The sequence below is a fragment of the Halichoeres trimaculatus genome, unplaced genomic scaffold (assembly GCF_033239565.1).
Source record: "Halichoeres trimaculatus isolate MK-OKI-2021-1 unplaced genomic scaffold, fHalTri1.1 fHalTri1_scaffold_1, whole genome shotgun sequence".
Classification (NCBI taxonomy): domain Eukaryota; kingdom Metazoa; phylum Chordata; class Actinopteri; order Labriformes; family Labridae; genus Halichoeres; species Halichoeres trimaculatus.
In genome coordinates, this window is record NW_027437179.1 from 1798252 (window position 1) to 1816728 (window position 18477).

The 18477-nt window shown below is 42.5% G+C and overlaps 1 protein-coding gene across 2 annotated transcripts in view; it reads left to right on the forward strand.

The window, feature by feature from the left end:
• Positions 1 to 18477, forward strand: part of shq1 (SHQ1, H/ACA ribonucleoprotein assembly factor) — a 279134-nt gene that overhangs the window by 133384 nt on the left and 127273 nt on the right. The gene's annotated exons all lie outside the window — the stretch shown is intronic.

The window sequence follows — 18477 nt, forward strand, 5'->3', positions numbered from 1 at the left end:
ACAGAGAGGCCACAGTTTGTCAGGTTGGGAAACTGCGTCTCTGGGACGGTCATGAGCAGCACGGGGGCTCCACAAGGAGCTGTTCTGGCTCCATTCCTATTCACACTTTAAACTGCAGACTTCAAATACAACTCTGAGTCCTGCCACATCCAAAAATACTCCGATGACACTGCTATTGTGGCGTGTATCCAAAATGGACAGGAATCTGAATACAGGGATCTGATAAAGGCTTTCTGTGACTGGAGTCATAGAAATTGTCTCCTACTGAACACCTCAAAAACAAAGGAAATGATTGTGGATTTCCGAAAGTCTGGGCTCTGCCATCAGCCAGTTAACATCCATGGGGTGGACGTGGAGGTGGTGCCAACCTACAAATATCTTGGTGTACATCTGGACAACAAGTTGGACTGGTCCCTTAATATAGATGCACTCTTTAAGAAGGGGCAGAGCCGTCTCTTTATCTTAAGGAAGCTCAGATCAATTGATGTCTGTGGAAAGCTGCTGCAGATGTTTTATCAGTCCGGGGTAGCCAGTGCTTTGTTTTATGGTGCAGTCTGCTGGGGAAATAGTTTAAAGCAGAAGGACAAGAGGCAACTGGAAAAACTGGTGAAGAGAGCTAGCTCCGTGGTTGGATCCAGTTTGGACTCACTGGAGGCTGTGGTGGAAAGGTATACACAGAAGAAAGTGGAGGCCATCATCCGTCACTCTGATCACCCACTTCACAACATCATAGTCCAGAGGATCAGCAGCAGGGGACGTCTTACCTCTGTGCGCTGCAGGACCGAGAGGTACCGAAGATCATTCCTCCCTGCAGCCATCAGAGTGTACAATTCTTTGCTTGGAAGAGTGCCCACACAACTTGAATTTCCCTCTGGGGATTAATAAAGTATGTCTTATCTTATCTTATCTTACCTTACATTACACAGGTGACTCATCACAGTAGCATAATATGAGTGCAACGAGGAAATCACCTATCTTTTCAGTGTCTTATCTAGGTCACAGAGTACACAGCTTTAGGATAATACGTGCCGCCACAGAGTTCATCAAGGTTGCAAATTATACAAGTTGAACACCACAGCCAATCAGTGGAAAGGAACCGCCTGCGCTCTTTGGCTATGTTCACACTGCAGTCAAAAGTGACCTGAATCTGATTTGTTTCTGACAATGTGAACAGCACAAGTCGCATTGAGTCTGACCTTTTCAAATCAGATTCAGGCCACTTTCAAATGTGGTACTAAATCAGTTAGGTCGCATTTAATGCGACTTTGACATCATTCTACAGCAGCAGTTTACCTCAGGACAAATGTTTTCAAAGTCACTTCATGGACAGAACTTAATTAGAGGTTAATATAGAAGTGATTATTAAAAAGTGTAAGTTTTTTTCTCAAATAAAGAGTTTTAGTTATTTATCCAGCTAAAAGCTTGATTAAACAATGCATAAAAGGATAAGTGATAAGAAAAAGTGAGAGAACGCTGGGGCGATCGACTGGCGTCTCTGTTACACACACAATGAACAATAAAGGTGAATGCATCTTACGTTTGTCTTATAATATCTAATAAACTTAGTTTATTAACACTGCGCTGACTTTTTGAATGGATTAATCAAGCTAAAATAACAGTTTACAGGACGCAGAGACACTGATGATCCACTGCTGTCCATCTCATCTGTGCGTATTTGCACGCTGCTGTACTTTCCTACGAGACAGCGTCAGTCAGAGATCTGTCTGCTCCAGTCCGATCTGACCCAGTGGCGTTTTCTCCCGGAGGCCAAGGGAAGCCATGCTTCCTCTCTTTTTTTAGACTGTGATTTAATAAAAATATTCCTTTTTAACAGTTTCGATACTTCTTATGTGTTTTGTCACCGTCATCTCTTCCTTATTCCTCTCCTCCAATTATTGAGCATTTTACAATGTGCAAAACAGCGCCCTCGTAAATGTTCTGTGGCGAATGCGTGGTGAAAATACGATACTGCACGCTGTTGTCCGCGAGGAAGCCAAGCAGAGTTGGCATCCCTTGGTGAAAAAAAACAAGAATGATTAACCAATCAGATGAGGCCGCGGTCATGACACTGCTCATCTGTGATTGACCAAGACTGTGCCAAGGGAAGCCACCCCGTCTTTGGCCTCAAACCAATCAAATCACAGTATCGTCATCATCGAGCCACTGAATGAAATCAGGGAGGTTAGCACATTAGCAGCGAGCAGACCTGCATTAGCCGGTTGAGTGTTTAAGTGGGCGGTTGAATTAATTAATACGATGTTTAAGCTAAGTCAAGAGGACAATGTACGTGTGTGAATGAGTGAGTGAGGGTGGGAGAGCTAAAGGGCGTGTGTTGGTGTTCAACGTAAGTAAAACGAGCGCTCTCTGGGCACTCTAACAGGTCCGTTACATGAAATAGCGATACGAACTGCAACATAGCCTTTTATGTACCCCACTCCCTAAAAAAATACAGATAACAGGCTTTGTCTCACTTGGCTTCCTCAAAAAAAATCTCCACGCCACGCCACTGATCTGACCTCTGAAAATCTACGAACATCTGAACAGACGACAAAACCAAGTTTTCGTCTCTTTGTTCACCTGTTCAGCGCACTACGGCTCTGAGATGTTTGGCGATCTAGCAGCGATCTGTCATCAGCAGGGTCGGCAGGAGAGACCCCAGTGCTGGAAAGAGTGTCCGCTTGGAGGTTTATAAGAAATAAAATATAACCATAATTACTTTAATAAGAGCTCACTCTAGGTGAGCTGCTGTAACATCAGGTTTTGCGTCATGGAAATAAACTTTCCAGCATTGTGAAGCACAGTTTTGATCTGTGTTTGTTGCTCCTCATTACACCGTGCTGTGCGAGATGTCATTGTTAAACTGAACATGTTTGTCACTTCTGAAGCATGAGCTGTTCATATCACAGTCTGCAGTCAGGCCACATTTACAGGTGTAATCTAAACAGCCAAACACAAAAATGGGATTTGAGCAATAAATCAGAATTGAGCATTACGGGCTGCAGTCTGAACATAGCCTTTCTTTAATTGGTGTATGCCATGGGACAATCCCTGAGTGACAGAAAAAGACATGATGCGCTTCCAACAAACAAAAAAAGGTTTCTCTCAGAAGTGTCTGGTGCACCAGTGCAACCAACAAAAAATATTAGTCGCACTCTTAAAATTTTTGGTCGCGTATGTAACCAAATTGGTCGCACTCCGGAGCCCTGATTTTAAAGATCAGACTTCATTTTCCTTGAGTAAGCTCATTATTTCCATAGATTTTTTTTCTTTAATTTTAAATGTAATCCTTAAATTCTTGAATTCACTCAGCCATTCACACTTGAAAATTCATTTATCCATTCAGTGATTCATGCATTCAATCCTTTTTTTCTTAATCCAAAACTTCATGACAGGCTCTTTCAGGTTACTGCATTCATTTCAGCGCAAGCTTTTCAGGACTTCATTCAAACTTTTTCATACGAATCTTCAGTCATTCTTCTTCAGCATTCTGCATTAACATTTCAGCGCAAGCTGCTTCAGAGTTCTGCATTCACATTGCAATTTCTTTTTCTTGCAATTTCTAGTTGTATTTTATATTGTATACTGTTGATCAGTATGAGTATATGAATGAGTAAATGATACATCAAATGTGAGGAGTGCTGCACTTGTGTCCATTACAAATTTCCCGTCGGGGACAATAAAGTTTATCTTATTTTTGGTTTTGGGCATTTTTTTCCGTGTGGATATATCTTTCATTTCCTTGTGGATTTAATGGCTTTTTGCATCGTGTGCATCAAGGACCAAAAACTGAATCCAACACAATTTAAAATAGCTCAAAAAAGGACACATAGATTATTTCCGTTAGTCAGGGAAAAGGGTTAAAGCCTATGTTGTGACTTCCACTACAGAGTCATGTCCATTTATAATAGTGCTACCTTGGGCCTAGAGCCATCTAGTATTGGTTTTTGACTGTCCCCTTTGTACAGCCAACAGAAAGAAGAAGAAAACCACCAAGACTGGTAAAAGCCATTTCATGGTTAGGCGTACTTTTCTCAACCTGACATGCCAGACGGACAGTTTCATATATCCGCCACGGAATTATTTCACAAGTCCATCTGGGTAGCAGCTCTTCCGATTTGTTTTCATAGGCAGGACTTGAAAAAAAATCTGCAGCTGGTGATTGGACGACCATTCTGATTAACACACGGACCAATCCACATCAAGCCACGGTAAGGCGTAGCTTATGTAAGCCGATGCTTCTAAGAAACAATAGATGAACAAGTACTGAATCACGAGAAACAGCTGTGAAAAAGGTGTTAGACAGCTTCCGTTTTTATAAATTTAACTCAAGAATCAAAAGAATGCTGACTAGTATGAAAGTCTGCTGACGTCACGTCTGCTCCCACAGCTCCCGCCTCTTTTCCCTGATTGGGCAGGTCAGAATTTAGCCGAGTGAAATCGTTGGTCATTGGAGCCTGGCAAGATGGACCTGCAGGAGTTCAGAAACTGAATCAGGCAGGTCCATCTGCTCTGCAAGGTTATACTTTTCTGACTGCTCTGTATACAGTTGTCTTACTTAAATGCTCGGCATCTCCTATATTGTACAAATAACTTTGGTTTGCAAAGAAATGTAGTGCAACACACAATATCTGCTGGGACGTGAACGCATGACTGTGAGCGGTAATGTTTCAAATGTTTGGATGGATTAAGTTGTGTATGCAAATGATAGAGACGTGAAACTGCCGCTCAATAAGGTAACTGTCTGGAAATGCAAGTACATGTGTGGTCTGATAATCAACTCCTGACGCATTTTTAATTCTTTGTGCAGTAATGCTGCACCTTCATCCACAGGATCATTGATAAAAGAATGTGCCATGTCAGTGAAAAAGTTCGTTGATACTACTATGCCCGATGAACTACTGACTTTGATTTTTTTTTTTTTTTATGACAATGATAATGACGGATGGCTAAACAAGGCTACGCTAAGACTCACTGCTGATTGAACAAATGAGGAAATGAAATGGCATGTGGCTCTGAAAGAGGGTGGAGACAGAGGTAAAGCTCCAAGTTGGTTGAGAAAAACCTGCTCCTGACCAGGTTAGATCCAGAGACTCAGTTGCCAGAGTAATTGACACAGAGTTTAGTTACACCTCTTTATGAAACAGGCTTGAGCTAACCCTCTTTCTCAGGTTTGATTAATCTCCCTTTTTGAAACCAAAAACCCAGAGTTTCCCTTATTTTAGAGTTAATAGACTCAGAGTTTTCATTAAACCCGCTTTATGAAACGGACCCCAGGATTTTTAGTCGCAAATAATAAACATGTTCATTATCTACAATCTCTGAAGCGGCCCTGACCAAAGGAAATCACTCTTAACACACTCCACACCACAAGAAAATCACACATGATGCCATCAGTGAATCGTACCTTTGGTGGTTTTCATCGAAAGGGGGAGATTGGGACAAAAACCAACCTGATTATCTCATACTGTGTACCCGCCTTTGGTTTCAGGCAGAAGTTTCGGAGGAACACACCAACCTGCACTGTGTCAGATACAGGTAATAAAACATTTTTTAATACTGCAAACTCGTTCACCTAAACACTGACATTTAGCTTTATTCGTGGTCGTTTTGGTGCTTGGCCAAGCTTGTCTAGATCATGCACAATTACGCACTGGGAGACTGGAGTTATATGATTATTTGTACTATGAGGAGAGCAGGTTGTTTGTGATCCCATGCAATTTAACTCTTTTGTTATGAAATAGTCACTTTTTCACACACAGTTCACGTTCATATGATAATATTGTGATCATCTTCACGGTAAATTCTGTAATCAGTATACCTTCCTTAAAAATCCAGGCTAAAAGTTTGATCCAGCGTCCTCTGAATGTTCTTTTCAGATACTTAATCATGGACATGGGAGTTTATTAAAAACTGAGAACAGCATCTCTATTTTTTTTACAAAGTAAGCCGAAAAAAGAAACAAATTCTTAATACGGAGAAATCAGTTTGCGCTAATGCTATTTCATAGCAATGTATTATATATATATATATATATATATATATATATATATATATATATATATATATATATATATATATATATATGTATTTTATATATATATATATATATATATATATATATATATATATATATATATATATATATATATATATATATATGGATAGATGGATAAAAAAAATTTCAGAGTAAATAGAATAAAAAAAAATTGTATACTGTGAGTGTTTTACAAAATACCTATCATAAATCATGTATATCACTTATCAGATTATTTTTTACTATTAAGCTCACTATGAATATTAAAATATGCCAAACTATATGTCAAGCATCATATAACGTGTATGACGTTTGCAGGAAAAAAAGACCGCTTGGAAATCAGTTTAGTATTTAGGGAGTTATGATTGATTTAATGCACTGACACTTAAGTGCGCCAGCCAAACAGATTACACTGAGTGGAGTGGCTGACCAGTCCAAGATGGCGGCTCAACGGCTCGTCAGCGCCAATAGGTTGTAGCGGTCAATGTGGTGTCTACTCTTTATAATGTCTATGCACACAGTGCTTAAAAAGGGATCAAACCAAGGGGCAACATCCGGTAAGTAAAAATGAGGCCTTTGGGGAAGTGCTAAAAGTGGCCGTTCGTCAAGAATCTGCTTGAGGCCGGCTGCAAAAAAGACCGGAAGTCAAGTACAAACCCAGCCATAAAACAGACTTTTATGGCATTAATAAGCACATTTATTGCCTGGTTCAAAAAGCATCTTGGGTCTAGAATGCTGATTCCACTATCGGCAAACACTTTACAGTGAGTGAATGTTTTTCTATCTCTGGGGTTTATAAGTTATTAGGATCGTTTGATTGTCCAATCAGAGACACAGCTCTGGTCACGTGATCGCCAGGCACCCTGTACCTGCTAAAAAAAAAATCAGCCGGCATCATGACAAATGTGGCTGCATCCACGTATAGGCTTCATTTCACGGTTTCAGGAACAGACGGGCAACATCGGGGATGCTTCGTCCATGTTTTATACAGTCTATGGATCAAACCTTGACAGTGGACACAAAACTACCATGACAGATCGGCTGGAGGGACCAGCGAGAGCATCCGGACCTGTTTAACACTGCTTGCAGCTTTTTTTACAGACAGTGGGTGAAAATTTTGCCATCTGTGAGCAGTTGTTCCCAAAACTTTTGTGAATTTTACTCCCTCTGCAGCAGTTGTGTGATCATGTCACACACTAATATAGAGAATGTGCCCGTGACGACAAAGCGCGGTGTACTTTGGGTGTCAGCGCCATCTCTGGAGGAACACAGGGTAAACAAAGCAGGAAATACAATACGAATGGAAGAGAAAAAATAAGACATGAAGAATATAATGTGGTGATCTTTGTGCTTTGTAGTCTCCCCTGCGGAGCAGTGGCAGCGCTCTGCTTTCCTTCTCTCTCTCCTGCACCTCTGGCTGATTCACCTGCGCACCTGTCACTCATCACACTCATCGGTGGAACTGCTCTTAAGCTCTGCAGAGTGAGGAGTTCGGCGCCAGAGTATTCCAGCACTACGCACGGTACACCGGCTGTAGAAATAAGTATTGAAGATTAAAGTTTGAGCCTTTGAATGTTAATAGAGAACTTACCCCTTCTCTCTTCTTGTTTTCCTCCAGTGCCTCCTCGAGCCTCCTGCGAGCTGCCCAGTCTCAACCACACTGCAACGCTCTCACCAGCTCTCACCAGCACCCCGGACACTCTCACCTCTAGGACTCACCCACCTTCTCGAACTCTCTCTGAACACTCTCACCCCCTGGATCCTGAATAGCCCTCCTCCAATGGTGTTCAATATAACCTCAAATAACCTCATAACTGCTTCCCTGCTTCCATCTGCATTTGGGTCTAACTACAACTGACTCTGAGGAGTCGTAACATGTAAATCACAAGAACCAGATAAAAAGAGATGGAGAAAGTAAAAGGACAGGAAGGCGGATCCTACCGTGACAAACTTAAATTAGATGAAAGAAAGAGGTAAACCAAGAAGCTGCAGAAGATTAATAATGTCGATCCTTATGATTTAATGGTGAAGGATTGGTCTTAGAGGGATAGTTCAGTTTTTTCGAAGTGGGGTTGTATGAGCTCTATGGACTAAGGACATTAGATACAGTAGAAAGTTGTCTCCTCTCCCTCAGTAAGACACAAACTGTAATCGATGGTGACGAGGAAATAGACGCTAACAGGGAGAGACGGTACCAAATTCAAAGGCTATTTTCTCTGCCTACAAGAACTAAAATCAAAAAGTAATACCACAGTTTAAGAGTACGCTACATCAAATATTTTTTAAGTGCATTAAGTCTTCAGAAATATAAACATTTATCCGGACCTAACTAACTGGTCATTTATCCTTCCACGCAGCGCTAGTGCGCTCCGTCCCCCCTCCTCCTTTCAGCTGTAGGGAATGTAAACAAGCTATGCTTCGGCGCCAGTTTTAGCCTCGTGTAAGTTTGATCAAGTATCGTAGTTCTTTTGTTTGTACTCTAAGGATTGTGAAGCAACGTAGGAAATTCAAAATGAGTGACTATGACAGCGACGATGAAGTTCCATTCACTTTGGAACCAAAAGGATACCTGCATGAACCAGAGAACACAGAGCTGCTACAGATAGCGACTGAAAGGAATACAGAGGAAACATCCACACTACGCTGTCACATAGAGCTCATACAACCCCACTTCAAAAAAACTGAACTATCCCTTTAGGACCCCACTTTAATCCCACCATTAGTGTATCCGGACATAGTGAACTATCTTGTTTTTGGGATGAGTGCATATACATTGCGAGAATTTAAAAGTTATAAGTCACTGGAGGCCCATCAGCAGTTTTGCTGCAGATGTGTGCAAGACCTACAAATTCACTTACCGAAGGACTCGGAGAGCACTGTCGTACTTGCTGAGGTAAGCTAAGCGCTTCGACTTGGTTTTACATGATGGTTTATTATTATTCCTTTATTGGTAGTGATCTGAATGTGTTGCTTATTTTCTGTCAAAGGTCTTAACGAGACCCCTCTGAAGGCTTGGGTCATACTCAGGTGGAACGGTGAAATGGACTCTGCACATTGTACATGCATGGCCAAGTGGGAGGAGGTAGATGATGAAGAGGAGGGGCCCCAGGACAGAGCCCTGGGGCACACCAGTAGTGACAGGAGAGGGTTCTGAATGGAAAGACTGTAGCTGAATGAACTGAGTGCGGCCTGTGAGGTAAGAGTGAAACCAGCTAAGGAGGATGGGGTGAGTGATTCCAATGGAAGAGTGACGACAGAGGAGGATGGGGTGAGAGATGGTGTCAAAGGCCGCACTCAGGTCAAGGAGGATGAGAATGGACAGGGAACCAGAATCAGCTGCAGTGAGGAGGTTGTTAGTGATTTTAATGAGTGCTGTTTCAGTGCTATGGCGAGGGCGAAAACTGGACTGGAAGGGCTCGTAAAGGCTATTGTGGATGAGGTGGGAGTGAAGTTGGCTTGCGACAATTTTTTCAAGGATTTTGGAAATGAAAGGTAAATGAGAGATGGGTCGGAGATTATTGAAGTTGTTGGGATCTAAACCAGGTTTCTTGAGGATGGGGGTCACAGCTGCAGATTTGAAGAGTGAGGGAACCGTACCGGTGGAGAGCGAGGGGTGAATGATGGCAGAGATTAGAGGGAGTAAGGAGGGGAGGGAGGATTTCTCGAGGGATGTGGGGAGGGGATCGAGCTGGCAGGTGGAGGGCTTGGATTTGCAGATAAGGTCAGAGATTTCAGATGGAGTGGAGAGTTGAAAACTAGAGAAGGGCTGGGAGTGTGGAGGATAGGGTGGTGGGGAGAAAGATTGACCGGCCAAGCATAGAAGCTGGTGGATGTCGGTGATTTTATCTTTGAAAAACTGTAATATGGATGTGCAGGTGTCAGTAGAAAGTAAGTGGGAGGGTGGCTGGAGGATTTTATTGAGCAGACTGAAGAGAGTTCTTGAGTTTCCTTCATTGGAGCTGATGAGACCGGAGTAATATTGTGATTTGGTGAGAGCTATGGAATCCTTGTAGTGGTGAAGGTGGTTATGGTACATGTCTTTATGAATAGTGAGACCAGTCTTTTTATGGAGACGTTCAAGTTGTCGGCCCTTGGCTTTCAGGTCCGGAGCTCAGGGGTGAACCAGGGGGCAGATGTGGTGAAGGAAACGGAGCGGGTTTTGACTGGAGCACGGGAGTTCAGGATGGCTTGCAGGCTGTTGTTATAGAGGTTGACCAGATTATCAGGGTAGGAGAGAGTGTCCGGGATGAGAATATTGTCAATTTTGGAGGAGAGGGTGTCTGAGTTGATGTCCTTTAGTTTCCAGAAAGAGATGTGGCGGGGAAGCTTGGTGGAGGAGAGAGTGAGTATAGTATTGTAGTATTGAATGTGAGGAGGAAGTGATCAGTAACTGGGAGTTCATCTGCTGTGCAGTTAGATGGGGTGAGACAAGAACAGCAGATTAAGTCCAGTTTATGTCCTTTTTTGTGAGTGGGGAAATCAGTGAACTATTGAAAACCGAAACTGTTGAGGCATGAAGAAAAATCCTGGTGAGGGGTAAATTGATATTGTCCATGTGAATATTAAAGTTTCCAACCAGAATGATATTGGGCGAGAGGGTGGATAAATGAGTCAGCAGGGTAGAAATGTCATTTAAAAAGTCACAGTGTTATTTGGGTGGACGGTAAACAGTGGCAAGGATAGTGGGAGATGGACCGGGCAACTGAAAAACAAGAGACTCAAATGAACTGACAGGAGGTGATGAGACGGGGAGGACTTTCCAATTCTCGTGGTGTAGTATCGCGAGACCCCCGCCACGTCCGTTGCCACGGGGACTACAGAGGTAAGCAAACCCAGGAAGAGTGGAGTCGCTTAACTGTGAAAATTCATTAGGCTGTTGTCAGGTTTCTGTTAAGCAGATAAAGTCAATCTTACAGTCGGTAAGGAGATCCTGGATGAGATGACCCTTGCTCGTGAGTGAGCGGATGTTGAGCAGACCGAAGATGACTGAGGTGTTGTCCTGTTTGACAGCTGCATTTGTAATAGTTGAAAAACAGTAAGACATTAGATTTGTTTATTGCTGTGTTCGGTATTTTGTTTTATGTTTGTGGTCTTGTGAATGTAGTGGTGTGAGAGTGGCTTTCGGAGGACACCAGCAGGGGGCGCAGTTGCAAAAGAATGATGGGGGCTGACACGCGCATCCTCAATCAGTAAAATACATACAAGCTGAGGGGTGCATCGTGTGTGTCTTTTATTCATTCAAACTCCCCTTTTCCAGGGCTTTTACATTTGGAGGCTACACTGGGATTGATTGAAGTGTTGTTGATATCCCGTAGCAGAGGAAGACGGCACATATTAATCGTCCCCCACAAACAAAGAGGCAGAAAGAGGAGCTTCGATCAAAGTGTTAGCCCAGCCAGCGGGAGCGTGTTGCCTGAGGTGAAGATCCTCCACTAAGGAGCAGCATTATCACACTACTTTGAAGTTTTCTGTCCTGCCAAAATGAGTACCGAGGTGGAGGATTTGCAGTTTGAAATTGAAGGATCTCTTTTTCAACTTGCCACATGCCAGTTAATACAAATATGTGACTTTCTTGGAATATCAGGAGAAAATAGCAAAAATATCCTGGGTAAAACCTGTAGTGCTCTAGTCTCCCATATTACCAAACATGTTGAATGTGATGGACAAAGTGAGCTTGAAGATGGAGGTATGGCAGAACTGTTGAGCCTAATGGACTATATAAAAACATTACAAAAGAGAGGAAAAGATGACACAGCTGAAAAAGCAAAAGGTGATGAGAAACAAGAGAAATTAAGGGGAGAGATAGAACAGCTAAAACTTCTGGTACTTCAAAAAGAAACTGAAATGCAAGAACAAGGTAACACAAACAAAAAGGCAGTCACCAACAATGAAGCAGTGTCAGTTCACACAGCCTATGACCATGCCAACAGCCCACAATGGCAAAAAGATTACAAGATTTCTGGCCAGATTGGTGAACCTGGTCAAAAGGACAGACTAACCTTCTCAAGTTTGGCTCGTCAAATTGAAAACGGTCTGAACAAAGGTTACCCTGAGTCTGAAATTGTGGATGCCGTCATCAGAGCCATTGTTCAAGGACTGCAGCTGCGGAGCTACCTTGAAGGTAAAAGTGATCTGTCTCTGCCCACTCTTAGAAGGATTCTCCGCTCACACTATCAAGAGAGAAGTGCGACTGAGCTCTACAAACAGCTCACCACAGAAGTACAGAATAGTAAAGAAACTCCACAAAACTTCTTGATTAGAGCTATGGACTTGAGACAAAAAATAGTGTTTGCATCACAGGAAGCTGAGTCTAGCTTAAAGTATGACCCTGCACTTGTGCAGAGTATGTGCATGCATACAGTGCTTACGGGCTTACTAAATGACAACATCAAAACAGATCTGCAACCTTACCTGCTTGATCCAAGTACTACAGATGAGTTGCTTTTGGAGAGGTTAAATATGGCCTGCGCTAATGAAAAGGAAAGACAAGATAAGAAAAGACAGACTACACCACAAAGACACACTGGGGTCAATGCTGTTCAGTCTAGCAACACAAGTGAAGACCAGAAATGCACAACCAGACAAACCATTCCTATGTTACCTTCAGATGTTTTGTCAGATTTAAAAGAAATCAAAGCAGAATGTAGGAGCTAGCCCAATGCTAACTACTGAGGCGTCTTCCCCCGGCGTTGCTTTATTGACGCGCTTCACCTGCTTAGCTGAGCTGCATGTCCAAATATCTACAAAAGGCTCATCGTCGGTGCCAACAATCACATTTATTTCCATTCAAGTGAACCTACAATCAGATCAGCCCACAGCATACAGCATGCAGCGGTCAAAAACTTTTTTGCCCTCCGGGGTTCGTGACCCTTCACCTCCACAAAGACCTGCCTGTCTTAATACCTGAGCCTCAGGCATATAGCGACCCCAAGTGTAGAAACAGTGAACTGCCTATAAACCTCCTGATGCCTATTTGGCTCCTACACAGACATCATGCTGTTAAAGGACCTCAAGGCAGAGGTATCACACATCAGGGAGGCCATTCATAAGACAGACACCACACCACAGCCTTATCCAGTAGGTAAAGAGCCAGGCTATGGTGGAGTCCATCACACAGTTAATCCTCCAGCCAACCTCCCAACCTACACTCAGTCAAGTTTTCCAACCTACACTCAGCCAAGTTTTCCAGCCTGGAATGAGGAAACTGCCACAGCTTTCTGTCAGCCAGCTGGACCAGTGCAGAAGTATTGCACTACTGGTGGCCCACATTTAATGAGAGGAACAGCACAGTTTCTACAGAGGTTTGCACCGCAGAGATATCCCCAGACACACCCCCGACCAAAGTGTTTTGGATGTCAGCAGAGGGGAGAGGAGTTTTGCGAGCATTGCTACAGGTGTGGGAGTAGTGAGCACTTCCGTGCAGGTTGCAGAGGGACTAGGAGACCGTCCAGATTTACACAAGAGACTTCTTTAAACGGAGATCTGGTACCCCCGAGGGACAGGGAGTTACCCGATTGGTCAAAGTGTCCCAAAATTGCAGCAGCTGTGGACTAGAGGATAAAGACAACAAATTTAAAAGATGCTCAGTGTGTAAAACAGCATGTTATTGCTCCAGAGAATGTCAGTACAGTCACTGGACAAGTCATAAGAAACACTGTACACCATGCACACAGCCTCAACCAAAAGCAGAACAAAAACATTCATGCAAAATAAAATGGGTGTAATGATCCATCGATATACATCGATACATCGATTGGTTAAGCAATGATCCAATCACATCGATGTAAAGTCTAAACATAGATCATCATCGTGGTCTTTAATGTATGCCTTTATTTTGAAATCCCGACCGGACACGCATGTCCGTCTCTGTCCGTTCCGCGAGTCGTTCTGAAGTTTCCTCTCAAGCCTCACGCACTCAGCATATGAGACACACATTTGAACCTTTTCACTCTCTGACACGCCACGCCTGATATTTCTCCTGCTGTAAAATGTACTGTTTAGCACAGTGGGGAACCCTCAGGGCCTTCAAGGTATTCAGTGAAGGCCTAATAAAAAATATTGAAAGAATTTTTGTAATCCTAAATAATTATTTTATTTCGTTTTATTTTGTTTTTATTTATTCATTTTACTCAATGAAATCATAGCAATGAGTTTTATATTATTTTTATAAACTTGTCCTGGCAACAATGGGTTAATATAACTAAATGGAAAATGGACCAATCACAATTTTCCTGTTGATGGTATCTGGGTAAATCAGCGACACATTCTGACAGGCAGGGCCTTCAGTAACTGCAACGAATGCCTGTGTAACTCAAGTGAATGTGGCCACAATTTGACAATGACAGCTGTCTTAGCCAATCATATTTTGTTAGGTTGTGGGCGGGATCATTTCCTGACATCTTCCGGGTATTCGCGAATACCTACCAAACACCGTCTCCCTGCTCCTCTGCACTTAGACGGGGCACATTTTACTTGACCAAAAACACAAATAAATGGACTCCCACTGAAAAAATCTGATATCGGTCTGCATTCACGCTTTATTTAGAGAATTTTCGGTGCGTTCGGTGCTTTCTCCATTTGCAGAGCTCCATCTCCCACCTGATGTTATGGCAGCCCCCTCTCTATTTGTGTGCTTTTCTCCTCTCTGTACACCTCACTGTCCTCTCCGAGTTCATCTGTCCTCTCTTTGTGGCTTTTGTTCCTCCTTAGCTGCCATTTGAATCTGTCTTCGTTGTGTGCCTTCACCTCACTATGTCCCAAAAGCAAAGAAGGCGTCCAGTCAGGATGTGTCTCCTGCAATTCATAGGAAGGTTGCCCTGCAGTTACAGAAACCGATGGATTTGCTCAATAAATGAAGGTTCTAGCATTAAACATTAAATCATTGAGATTTCTTGAAGAGTCCAGAAAAACATGGACTCCTAAAAGGCCTGGACAACCAGAGTAACGTTCTGGCACCAACTATCTTTCTCAATCACATACACGCACAACTACGAGGACAAAACTAGCCAAAGTTGTAAAAAGAAAACAACAAACAGCACACCTGACTGAAAATGAAGCGAGCACACTCTCATATGTCCAGGAATCCTATGAAATGTGATGTCTTTTCTTCGCACTGCTGCTACCCACAGGATCCTTTGTCTTTTTGTTATGTCCTCAACTTGTGGTCCTTTGTTTTTTTATTACTTGGGTAAGGAGAAAAAGCAGAGGCCGTTATCCATTCTGTTGCCAGATTTATCATGCGATCTGCTGTGACAGCTTTTAACGCAACAAAACTGCCCAACCATGGCTTTTTGTAAGTTGCTTCACCTAGATAATTCAACTGAAAGCAGGGACTATGTACGCGCGACCCTCCAAAGATGGCACCCATGATCCCACAATGTGCAGCAGCATGACATTCCTTCACATTCTCTATAGAGCGCAGTGCAGCTGGTCATGTGACTAGCTAAAGGAGGGAAAATACTTTGTTTGTACACACACACAAATTAGAACGGAATCAGACCTTGACAGTTGAGGTTAAACAAGCATGACAGACTGGCAGGAGGGACTGCCATGAACACTAGCACATGACCAATGCTGCTTCCACCTTTTTGAGACACACTTGTGTCATCTATCAGCAGTTATTTCTAAAACTTTTGTGAATGTCAGGCATGAGCAAGCAGCAGTTGGTACTGATGTCACACACTGATAAGGAGTTCACTGAAGCTGCTCATGTGACTGAATTGGGGTAAATAATACATGATATCAACTGTGATAGCTCTGACATTGGAGGTGAAACAGGCCTGAAGGACCGCCAAGAGGGACAGGTGACATGGTGAGATGGCGACGAGGTGAGGACCCAACGTTGCTTGCAGCTTTAATTTTGAGATATAAGGGTGAATTCCAATCCTCCCTTAACCCTCAATCTTAACCCTCATTCTCAACCCTCATTCTCAGTGACACTCAAAACCAAGTGTTAAGGGCTATTTTGTGACTTACAAATGGGACACCCCTTAAATGCAGTTACGTCATCAGACTGTGGGGGCAGCACTCTGCCCAAGCTGCATTCAGTCTGCCAATTTGAAAAATAAAAAGAAGAAGAAGAAGTGTTGTCTCTGTGGTCCCTGAAATGACATTGGGACAACATTGTGTATTATTTTTCATATTAGCAATGTTAACCCTGTCAGTTTCATCATGAGCCAGAAACAGCTATCACCGATGGGTCTGCGGGATTCTTGTAGCCTGACATAGAGAAAAGGCCGCTCTGTTTATCTTAGTAAGATTAGCTAAATACAGTAGAATATACGTCAGTCCTCTGTTGCTATATACTGTGCAGGGCCCATTCACATTCTATGTGTGTTCGTCCGTCAGGCGTAATCGTTAGATGTGCTGTATTTTCATGCAAAATACGGACGAAATGTTCGATCCATCTCCGCTACCATAACTTTAGGTTATGAATGAAGCTGTGCACTGAAACCGGGACCGCCAGTCCGGCTGGCAAAACATCGTCAAATAAAATTAATATTATGCAACAATGAGGTCAATAATCCGTGAAGGGGCCTTAAATAAGACGATACAATGGTTTTCGTAATATATTTCTGTTTCATATTGATGAAAATACTTAATGTAGCTCGTTCTTTATGCTGCTTTGGACGCCATGTTGGTTGCAGTGGAGATGGTGGAAATACAAAATGCATTCTGGATAGCCCTTACTCCCAAGGGTGGTGCCAGAAAATCTCAATTTGAGGGGCCGTACAGCCCTCAAACTTGTCCCTTAACTTAACATTCTGAGAACAGGGACAGCACCATAGACTGTAAAAAAAAATGGACGTCCGCTTGCTCAGCTCGGAGTGAGGTCTCCACAAAAACTGCTCCCCCTGGCTGCAGTATAGGTTTAAAAATATGGCTTTCCAGCCATTCCAGATGTGGTCAAACTTTAAAAAATTATTACACCTTGTAGAAATGTTTCTCACTTCTGATTGTTTTGGTGATTTGAAGATATTATTTGGCTGCCTTGTATCCAAGTCCTCTTTTTTTCTGAAAAGTTTTGTTTACATTAGCAATACAAGGTTAAAAACAAGGCTTTATGTAACATTTACACGATTGACAGCTGCTGTTCTTGTGTATTTTTTTCGGGGATTGTAAAATATGTCGGGAGGTAGAGTCAGGAAGTGATTAGACTTGAAAGAAAAAATATATATATTTTTGTCACCCGGCTCCACTCAGATTCTCCCAGAATTCCTCATCGTCTCTACTGCGCAGACTCTGGGTCCAAACTGCTACAATGGCAGCGCCTGAAACAGCGGTATTTTTGCTTCAAAACCATACAATGATAAATGGCCGAGCCACGCTGTCCACTCTATATACAGTCTATGGACAGCACTAGCACTTTGCGGGGTCGCGCATTTTTAAGATTGAGGGTTGAGGGAGGAATTGGAATTCACCCAAAGTCAATCTTCTTAATCTCAGGGGTAGAAAGTTATGCTACGAAAGAAAATCATTTTAAATCTATATCATATTCAACATTTACAACTTAGATTTGAAACAAAAAACAAAGGAACATTTCCAGAAAATTAAAGGTTAAAATGTTCCACAAGTAGTTCTTGAACGAAAATACACTAAAATACAAAAACTCATTAAAGATGTGTAACTGTTACAGTGATGTGAAGATGGTGCCTGCTGGGAAAATCGAGTATATGGCACTTGCAGTTTCAAGCAGCCAGTATGTGAACATCATCATCATAATCATCAACGTAACACAGGTGGTGTGAGTTGCAGTCCAGGTTTTTGCCGTTCTCATCTTGTCTGAGGCCCTTGGGAGGGATGAAAAATGTGCCCTAGTTCAGAGGTTCAAGTGGTATTTTAGCTCTAGAAGCATACAGAACACTTTAAAGGGATACCAAGAAACAAAAAAGGTGACAGAGACTATTCCAGCCCACTCCAGTAATGAACATCATTTTAATTTCTTTTGTTTTGGGAGGGTCTTCCCACAGTTACGTGAGGAAAGGAGCCTTTTTGTAGCAGGTACAGTGACTAGCATTGCATCTCCAAAAGTACGATTCAATGATTGATTTTTAGTCACACAAACCCAAAGGAAATCTGACTCTGAAAATAGCTGCTGATGCACTCAGCAGGGTGAGCCTACACAATGATTAAAGTGCCACACAGGGGCAGATATATGTGGATTCTGTCACAACACAGGTAGCATATACACATATTGGGGCAGAAATATTCACATACACCCGAGGCTGGAAAACTCAGGAGGGTGATGGCGCGTACTGACTCAACAGAACAGGTCAGACTGGAAAAGCCTCATTAACACATTCAGGGTGATCAGTGTGTATGGAGTGCACTTAAATTATTTCAGATGCTTCTACTTCTTGCACATATCTAGACTCATTGACAGATATTAATGTTTCTTCATCCTAACTCAAGCAAAAATTAAAATAAAATAAAAACCATTACAA